Source organism: Carlito syrichta, unplaced genomic scaffold (assembly GCF_000164805.1).
Source record: "Carlito syrichta isolate Samal-C Ts95f unplaced genomic scaffold, Tarsius_syrichta-2.0.1 Scaffold311234, whole genome shotgun sequence".
NCBI lineage: Eukaryota > Metazoa > Chordata > Mammalia > Primates > Tarsiidae > Carlito > Carlito syrichta.
This window is the reverse complement of record NW_007255330.1, coordinates 216097-224706: the sequence shown is the minus strand read 5'-3', so window position 1 is coordinate 224706 and position 8610 is coordinate 216097.

Here is an 8610-nt window from a genome sequence, read left to right as displayed (position 1 = left end):
ACCTCGCCTGCTGGGCTCTGGCGATCCTTCTTCCTCAGCCTTCCAGGTAGCTGGAACTACAGGCGTGCGCTACCACGCCTGGCTAATTTTTGATTTGTTATAGAGATGAGGTCTCATCAAGTTGCCTAGGCAGGTCTTGAAACCGCGGGCTCAGGCTATCCACTCACCTCGGCCTACCAAAGTGCTGGGATTACAGGCTGAGCCACCGAGCCCGGCCTGCTACTAAATATTTTAAGCCCACAGGCTCTATGGTCTCTGCCATGACTACTAAGCTCTGCTGTTGTAGTGTGAAAGCAGCCACACACCATACCTAAATGAATGACTGCGGCTGTGTTCTAATACAACTTTATCTATGGGCACTGATATTTGAATTTCATATTATTTATTTATTTATTTATTTTGAGTTGGAGTCTCACTCCATCGCCCAGACTGGAGTGCAGTGGCCGCTTCCAGCCACCGCAGCCTTGACCTGCTGGGCTCCGGCAATCCTTCCGCCTCAGCCATCCAAGTAGCTGAACTACAGACGTGTGCTACCACGCCGGGCTCATTTTTGATTTATTGTAGAGATGAGGGCTCGCCAAATTGCCCAGGCGGGTCTCGAACCCACGGGCTCAGGCAACCCACTCACCTCAGCCTCCCAAAGGCGCGGGATTACAGGCTGAACCACCAAGCCTGGCTTGAATTTCATATAATTTAATGTATCATAAACTATTATTCTTCTCTGGATTTTTTTTTTAAACCTTTAAAATGTAAAGCCCATTCTTAGCTCAGGTGGGAGGCTGGATTTGGCCCTCAGGGTGCTTGTCCTGCAGGGTGTTTGGCCCTGTTCTGGAGGCATTCCCACAGGACACATGCCTGTCAGCTATTTATTCCTCCCTCCCCGCTGGGATTTTGCTTCCTCTTTAGGAATGTCTTTATTTTTATTTTAAAATAAAGAGTTGTGTTTTGTGTAATTTCCTACAGGTGCAGATTTTTATCTAGAGTTAACTTGGGGAAAACAAGTATGAATACAGTGTTCTTATTTTCAGATAAGGAAGTTGAGGCCCAGCTTGGGATTTATCAAGAAGTTAAGTAGTGTTAAATCCTGCATTACAACTCAGTTTTCTAGATTTTTATGACCAAGACTCGAGATGGTTTGCCACATAGCGGTTAGTTGCCTCTAATGTGTGGTTTTATCTTTCAACTCAGAAGAAATAGAAAACTTGCCAAGATTCTTTTCAAATCTACCATCCGTATTATCTTGGATCCCACCTGCTATAAGCATGCTCTCTTGTCAGTGAAACTTACTTGAGCAGTCAGGAATGGGTGGGAGAGGGGAACCAATGTTAACCAAGGCACAAGCAAAGTCCCACAGGTGTCAAGTTAGGGTTGAAATAGAAATCTTCATATGAGCAATGAAGATCTAGATAATAACTATCACAATAAATTCGGTACAGGAGGAGAGAGTTAAAGTCCATTATTGCATTTAAAAAAAAAATAGCTGGATCTGGTAGCTCATGCCTGTAATCCCAGCACTTTGGGAGGCTGAGGTGAGAGGATTGCCTGAGCCCACGGATTCGAGACCAGCCTGGGCAACTTAGTGAGACTTCATCTTTACAGTAACTTATAATAAAAAAAAATAGCAGGGTGTGGTGGCACATGCCTGTGGTTCTAGCTACTTGGAAGACTGAGGCAGAAGGATTGCCTGAACCCTGTGGTGGCCATGAATTTGCCATTGCACTCAAGCCTCGGCATCAGAGTGAGACTCCAACTCAAAAATAAATAAATAAATAAATAAATAAAATAAGGCCGGACACATTGGCTATTAGTTCCAAATACGTCAAACAAGAATAGATTATGTTCCATTATAGCTAATGCCTATTTTATCTTCTTAAATGTATTTCCTTAGAACTTATTCAGAATTCTGAATTCCACTAAGAATATCATAATATTCACTCAGTTTTTATGAGGCGACTAAGGTCACAGAGTCTTTTGTAACCCCCCTTTCCCCCTTTACATTTTAGGGCTGTGAGAAATGAATTCACTTTTATTTCACTTAAAGCCTGTATGTTTTTCTTTTTTAGCCATGAGCCAATTTAGTATATTTTAACTTTCATATTTTACATTATTTTGATAATGTAGCTTTTGATTAAAGAACTTTCTAAAAAATCTAAACTACAAATGTTATTTTGCCGTGTGAGGAAAATAAATATAGAAGCCAACAAATATGCAAGCAAAAAATATTCAGCAATCTGTAAGTACCATTAGGTATGACACCAACTGTGGCTATGAAGAACAAATCATGAACAGGTATAATTCTACCCCATTCCAATTTACACTTCTTTTTAAAAGTTCAATGATGTTAGCCTTGCTTTATGCTTCTTTTGTTATTTTATTACTAAGTGACCCTTGAAGAGTTTTGTTTCTTGAGGGGGCATTTCATCATAAGCAGAACTTGGGCCTAATTAAAATGGGATTATCATGGGATGCTAGATCCAAGAAATTGCTTCTGAGATGGGTGGGTATTCTGCTACTTATTTTCCTTTAATAGACATAACAAAAGCCAGAACAAATTACCCCTTTCAAATAACAAGTCTTTGGAAAATATGTCTAGCTTTGGTAAATAGATTTTTATGTTTGAATGGAAGATTAACTTAGCCTCATACATTTCTTAATGTTTAGAAAAATTCACTGTCAGAACCAAAGTAAAATAGTTGAAGCCGGGCTCGGTGGCTTAGCCTGTAATCCCCCGCCTTTGGGAGGCTGAGGTGAGTGGATTGCCTGAGCCCATGGGTTCGAGACCCGCCCGGGCAACTTGGCGAGAACTCGTCTCTACAATAAATCAAAAAATTAGCTGGGTGTGGTAGCGCGCACCTGTAGTTCCAGCTACTTGGAAGGCTGAGGCAGAAGGACCGCCGGAGCCCAGCAGTTTGAGGCTGCGGTGGTCGAGAGCGGCCACTGCACTCCAGTCTGGGTGACAGAGTGAGACTCCAACTCAAAAAAAAAAAAAAAATAGCTGAGAATGTCTGGAGGTTTTTTTTTTTTCCTGTAGAAAATTACTTTTTGCTTATATAGTTGGGTTATTTAGTATTTGAGATAAAATACTTTACAACAGGACACCCTGTAAACTATTTTTTGTAGTAGTATTTTAGCATAGGCCAAGCTGTTGTAAGAAAGAGAGCCCCCAAAATTCAGTGGCTCTAAGAACAATGAGGTTTATTTGTCTCCAAAGTAAGCCTCCCAGGTGAGTGTCCCAGCATGGTGGGCAGCTGTGCTCCGGTCACTGGAGACCAGCCTGGCAGCGGCTCTGCCATCAACAGCTGGCTTCCAGGGCTGCTCTGGTTGGGCCATTCCAGCTGGCTGGATTTTGGAAAAAGAGGGAATCGCTGGCCAGGGATTTTCTCTGACGCAGATGAGGCAGACGTTCTCGAATCATCTGTACCCCTATTCCATTGGCAAATGTCCAGTCACACCATCACACGCTGCTACAAGGGATACTGAAAACTATAGTCTCCCCATGTGTCCAGGAAGAGGGAAAGAGCAGAAATGAGAAAAACTGTAGCCTCCATGGACCCTTTGATTGTGAAAAATGATAAACAGCCCAGCAACATGCATTGCAAGGTCTCTATGATGTTATACAAACACAATAAATTATAAGAAGGAAGCGGGTCAACTTTGTTCTATTATGAACATATTCAACAAGGTAAAAAAAAAAAAAAAGGCAGGCCTTTCTGATTTTATGTCACCACATCAAAAAGATCTTTGTTATCAAACACACAAAGGAAATAGTCAACTTAAAATAAATTATGTTCTAAAAGCTGGAAATTTGTTTTCTCTTTAAAACAATGTTCTACAAATGGCCAAGTTCCAAAATTATTTCAAAAGCGTTTATTTGCCTGATGCAGCACATTCACAATGAAAAGTAGTGGAAAATAATATACTATAGTACCCAAAATGAAAAAAAAAAACCTGCAAGAAATAATTTTTTTTTTTGAGTTGGAGTCTCCCTCTGTCACCCAAGTTGGAGGGCAGTGGTATGTTCCTGGCCACCACAGCCTCGACCTGCTGGGCTCAGGCAATCCTTCTGCCTCAGCCTTCCAAGTAGCTGGAACCACAGGCATGCACCACCATGCCCAGCTAATTTTTTGATTTATTGTAGAGATGAGATCTCGCCAAGTTGCCCAGGCTGGTTTCGAACCCATGGGCTCAGGAAATCCTCTCACCTTGACATCCAATGTGCTGGGATTATAGGTGTGAACCACTGTGCCTGGTGGAAATAATTTAATTTAAAAGCATATTTTAAATAAGGAAATTAGTGTTAAAGAAGGGTGTAATGGGGGGGTAGTAGAGGGAAATATAGCCAGGCATGGTGGTACATGCCTGTAGTTCCAACTACTTGGAAGACTGAGGCAGAAGGATTACCTGAGCCCAGCAAGTCAAGGCTGCAGTAGCTGCGAGCATACCACTACACTCCAGTCTGGGGACAGAGTGAGACTCTGAATTTAAAAAAAAAATTTTTTTAAGTGAGAAGTGAATGTTTCAATGTAAAGTGTCCTTCAAAAGCATTGTGCAGTGGCTTTTTATTTGAACACACACAAAAATGTGTGACTTTGCTTTTTCTTCCTTCAAATCTTATCATAAGCAAAATGAACATGCTTATCAGCCATGTCTTACAGGTAGATTTGGAGAATAAAATAAAAGGAAGAAAATAATGAATAGAAGTATAGAAGGAGAGAATTCTATAGGAAAGCAGGAAACAAGCTGGGAGGCAGACACAAGTCTCTGTGTCCACATGTGCCTGTAAAGAAGGAGATGGGCAGAGGGAAGACAAAATTGAGTGTGAGGTCAAGGGACAAAGACTGACACATGCATGATCTCTTGGAAGGAAGAGAGGCTGGGCATAGTGGCTCACATCTCTAATCCCAGCACTTTGGGAGACCAAGGTGGACGAATTGCTTGAGCCCAGGAGTTCGAGACCAGCCTGAGCAACACAGTGAAATCTTGTCTCTACAAAAAAAATTTTTTTGAATTAGATAGGTCGGGAGCAGTGGCTCACGTCTATAATCCCAGCACTTTGGGAGGCCGAGGTGAGAAGATTGCCTGAGCCTACGGATTCAAGACCAGGCTGGGCAACTTGGTGAGATCTAATCTCTACAATAAATCAAAAAACTAGCTGCGCGTGGTCGTGCATGCCTGTAGTTCCAGCTACTTGGAAGGCTGAGGCTGAAGGATCACCTGAGCCCAGCAGGTCGAGGCTGTGGTGGCCATGAATATGCCACTGTGCTCCAGTCTGGGCGACAGAGTGAGACTCCGACTCAAAAAAAAAAAAAAAATTAACTGGGTGTGGAGGTGCGTAATCCCAGTAACTTGGGAGCCTGAGATGGAAGGATCACCTGAGTCCAGGAGGTCAAAAGCTGCAGTGGGCCTTGATCATCATCACCATGCCTCTGCACTCCAGCCTGCATGACAGAGTGAAACACTGGTTCAAAGAAAAAAAAAAAAGGAAGAAGGAGAGCAACCTGCAACTGAACCAGGAATTTGATTACTGCCAGCAACGAGAATCTTGAATTAGGGAAGCAGCATACAAGTGTCCATGTGTAGAGAAAGAATGTTCATGGACTGAAAGGAATTCAGGGAGAGACTGACCTCTATTTCATTTTTCTTTAATTGGCAAAAGGAAAGGTCAAGGCTTAAAATTCAGAAAAGGAAAACATCTTAAAATGCAAACTAGAAGAAACTTCATGGCAGAAGATTCTTAAACTAGTCTAGAAGAAACAATAAGATAGTATCCTCTGCACTGGGCCCCAGTGAATATGCCCACCCACCCTCCTTGCGTCTTTCAAGCACACATTCATTTCTTCCTTCTCGCTGTTCTATTTCAGTTCAACATAATAATTCCCCTACTGCTTTCAACATAACTTCTGAAGATGCTTAACCTTGAGTAAAAAGGCAATTTTGAGCAGCTTGAGTTGAGTCCTGTGTCTTAAATATAGTGGAGGATGGTTCTCTGAGAGCCTCACTGCTCACAGTTCACGGACCACAGAACTCACCAATGGATGCTGGCTTCTGTCACGTGACAACTGCACATACTATAATCAGAAAGACATGACATTTGGGCTCCTCTAAAGTGGCCTTGAATAGCTTTCAAAACAGCACTTGGTGTAACAGTGGCATGAGCAACAATAAGCCATCACCATGGGTATCAAGAGCCCAGACTTTAAACTCTGAATGTGGTACAAAGATTTCATTAACTCTGAAAATGACAGCCCCTTTGAAAATATATATTTTCACATTGGTTGCAAACTATTTAATCAAATGTTTTTTGTGGTTTCAGAGACTACAAAGATAATCTCAAACATGTCAGCACAATTTCTCTCCCCAATTTCTCTTATCCCAACTTATTGCAACATTAATTATTTTGCAGAGATAAAAGTTGAGGAGTGGTGTGAAAATAAATACTAATACAGAAGGTTTTTTTTTTTAATTGTTTATATTCTGCTTCAGATCTTAACTCTGTCTCTAATTAGCTGCATTATCTTAAGCAGGTCATTAGACATATGTAGATTTGACTCCGTGACTGGAAAATGAGGGGACTGGATGATATGAACTCTAAGGCTCTTTCCAGTTCAAAAGTTCTGATTGTAATTTTTTCAGCTTAAGCTGTGCTGTGACAGGGAACATTATTGTCAGTCTTTGATTACTTGGGATGGAGCCTCCTGCTTCAAATCACACAATCCTGCCCTGAACAAGCATCTCACAGCTGCTCTAGTCCCTCTGCAAGAGGCTGTTAGATGGAGGTGAGTTCAGTGAAATTCTGTACCCAGCTCCAAAGAGTTTTTGAAAAGCTGCCATGTGCCTCTTAAGAAGGTTTTCCTATACAATCTGGCTACTCTAAGCCAATTTACAAAGCGATAAATAGGCATTCACAGTCAACACCAAGAAACTCTTCAAATGTGACTTTCTTGTTCAGCCCCTGCCCTGCCACACAGAACTCTTTCAGAGCAATAAAGCCAAGTCTGAGTTTAGAGTCTTTAAAAAAAAAAACAAAAAAAAAACTCTGATTTTTTTTTTTTTAAGTTGGAGTCTCACCCTGTTGCCCAGGCTGGGGTGCAGTGGCATGCTCACGGTCACTCCAGCCTCAACCTGCTGGGCTCAGGTAATCCTTCCACCTCAGCCTTCCAAGTAGCTGGAACTACAGGCACACACCACCGTACCCAGCTAATATTTTTTATTTTTATTTATTGTAGAGATGTGGTCTCGCAAAGTTGCCCAGGCTGGTCTCAAATCTGTGGACTCAGGCAATCCTCTCACTTCGGCCTCCCAAAGTGCTGGGATTATAGGCATGAGCCACCATGCCTGGCCTGGCTTTTCTTTCAGACCTACTCTTCAATAGCCAGTTCAGTGCTCCCTATACGCGAGAGGTACTTGAGTGAGTCTTTTTGTTAGATAAATGAAGAACAAATTAATACACTTCTCAGAGCTTTCTTCAGAGGCTTGCGCCTGAGTATTGTCAAAAGGAGAGAATATTTAGGAATAATTATGAGTGTTAGAAGATGTTGTTTTTTATATCCCTTCTTCATCTTCCTGGCTATCTTCGAATGCAAGAGGACAGAGCACCATAGCTGGCTCCAGCAAGCTGTGAGTGCATGGCATCAGCATCCATCTATATGGCGATGCTTGTGCTGACTTTGGGCAATTTATTTAAACTATCTGGGCCCCAGTGTCTGCATGTGTAAGAGGGAGTGATGATGAGTATTTACCAAATTAGGTGGCTGAAGAATTAGCTGTGTCTGACATAGAGTAGGCCTCAGTTCATATCAAGTGCTATCATCCTTAGTTTGCCTCCAGAAATGAGAAGTTTCAGATTAGTTTTTAGTGAGGTGCTTTCTTACTGAGGGGCCAGAAACTGGTATGACCCCAGAAATTCAGCTTCTCAGTTAGAAGCAGGAAAAGAGGAGACTCAATGATTCAGAGATGGTAATTCAGAGACAAGTGCCAACCCGGAGGTGGCTGTTATTCCCCAGGCAGGCAAATATCAGACAGAAATGTTTTATTTTTGGTTTTGGTCCATTCTGCTGATAAACATCCTTACTCATAGATTATTACTGCTAATAAAAATACTGGTAAACCAGACCTCTGATGTGTTGTTAAAAACAAACAAACAAACAAACCAGGGCAGAGTGAGACTTCAACTCAAAAAAGAAAAGTCAGGTGCCAGGTAGGAGCTAATAGACCCAGCTCCTTGCAAGGCTGAGGAGGGAGAATTGCTTGAGCCCAGTAGGTAAAAAATGTAGTGAACTACAGTCGTACCACTGCACTCTAACCTGGGCATCAGAGCATGACCGCCATCTCTAAATAAACAAACAAACAAACAAATAAATTTTAAAAAGAAAATAACTCCAAGATGTTGTCCATGCCCTAGAAGGATTATAATCCAGTATTTAGCAGTCTTTCAAACATTTTATAAACCCATTTTACCTCCAAATCCATCTTCTCTCCTCCCAAATAATTTTTGCCTGTATTAAGAAATCCAGAAGCCGGGCTCGGTGGTTCAGCCTGTAATCCCGCGCCTTTGGGAGGCTGAGGTGAGTGAATTGCCTGAGCCTGCAAGTTCGAGACCCACCTGGGCAA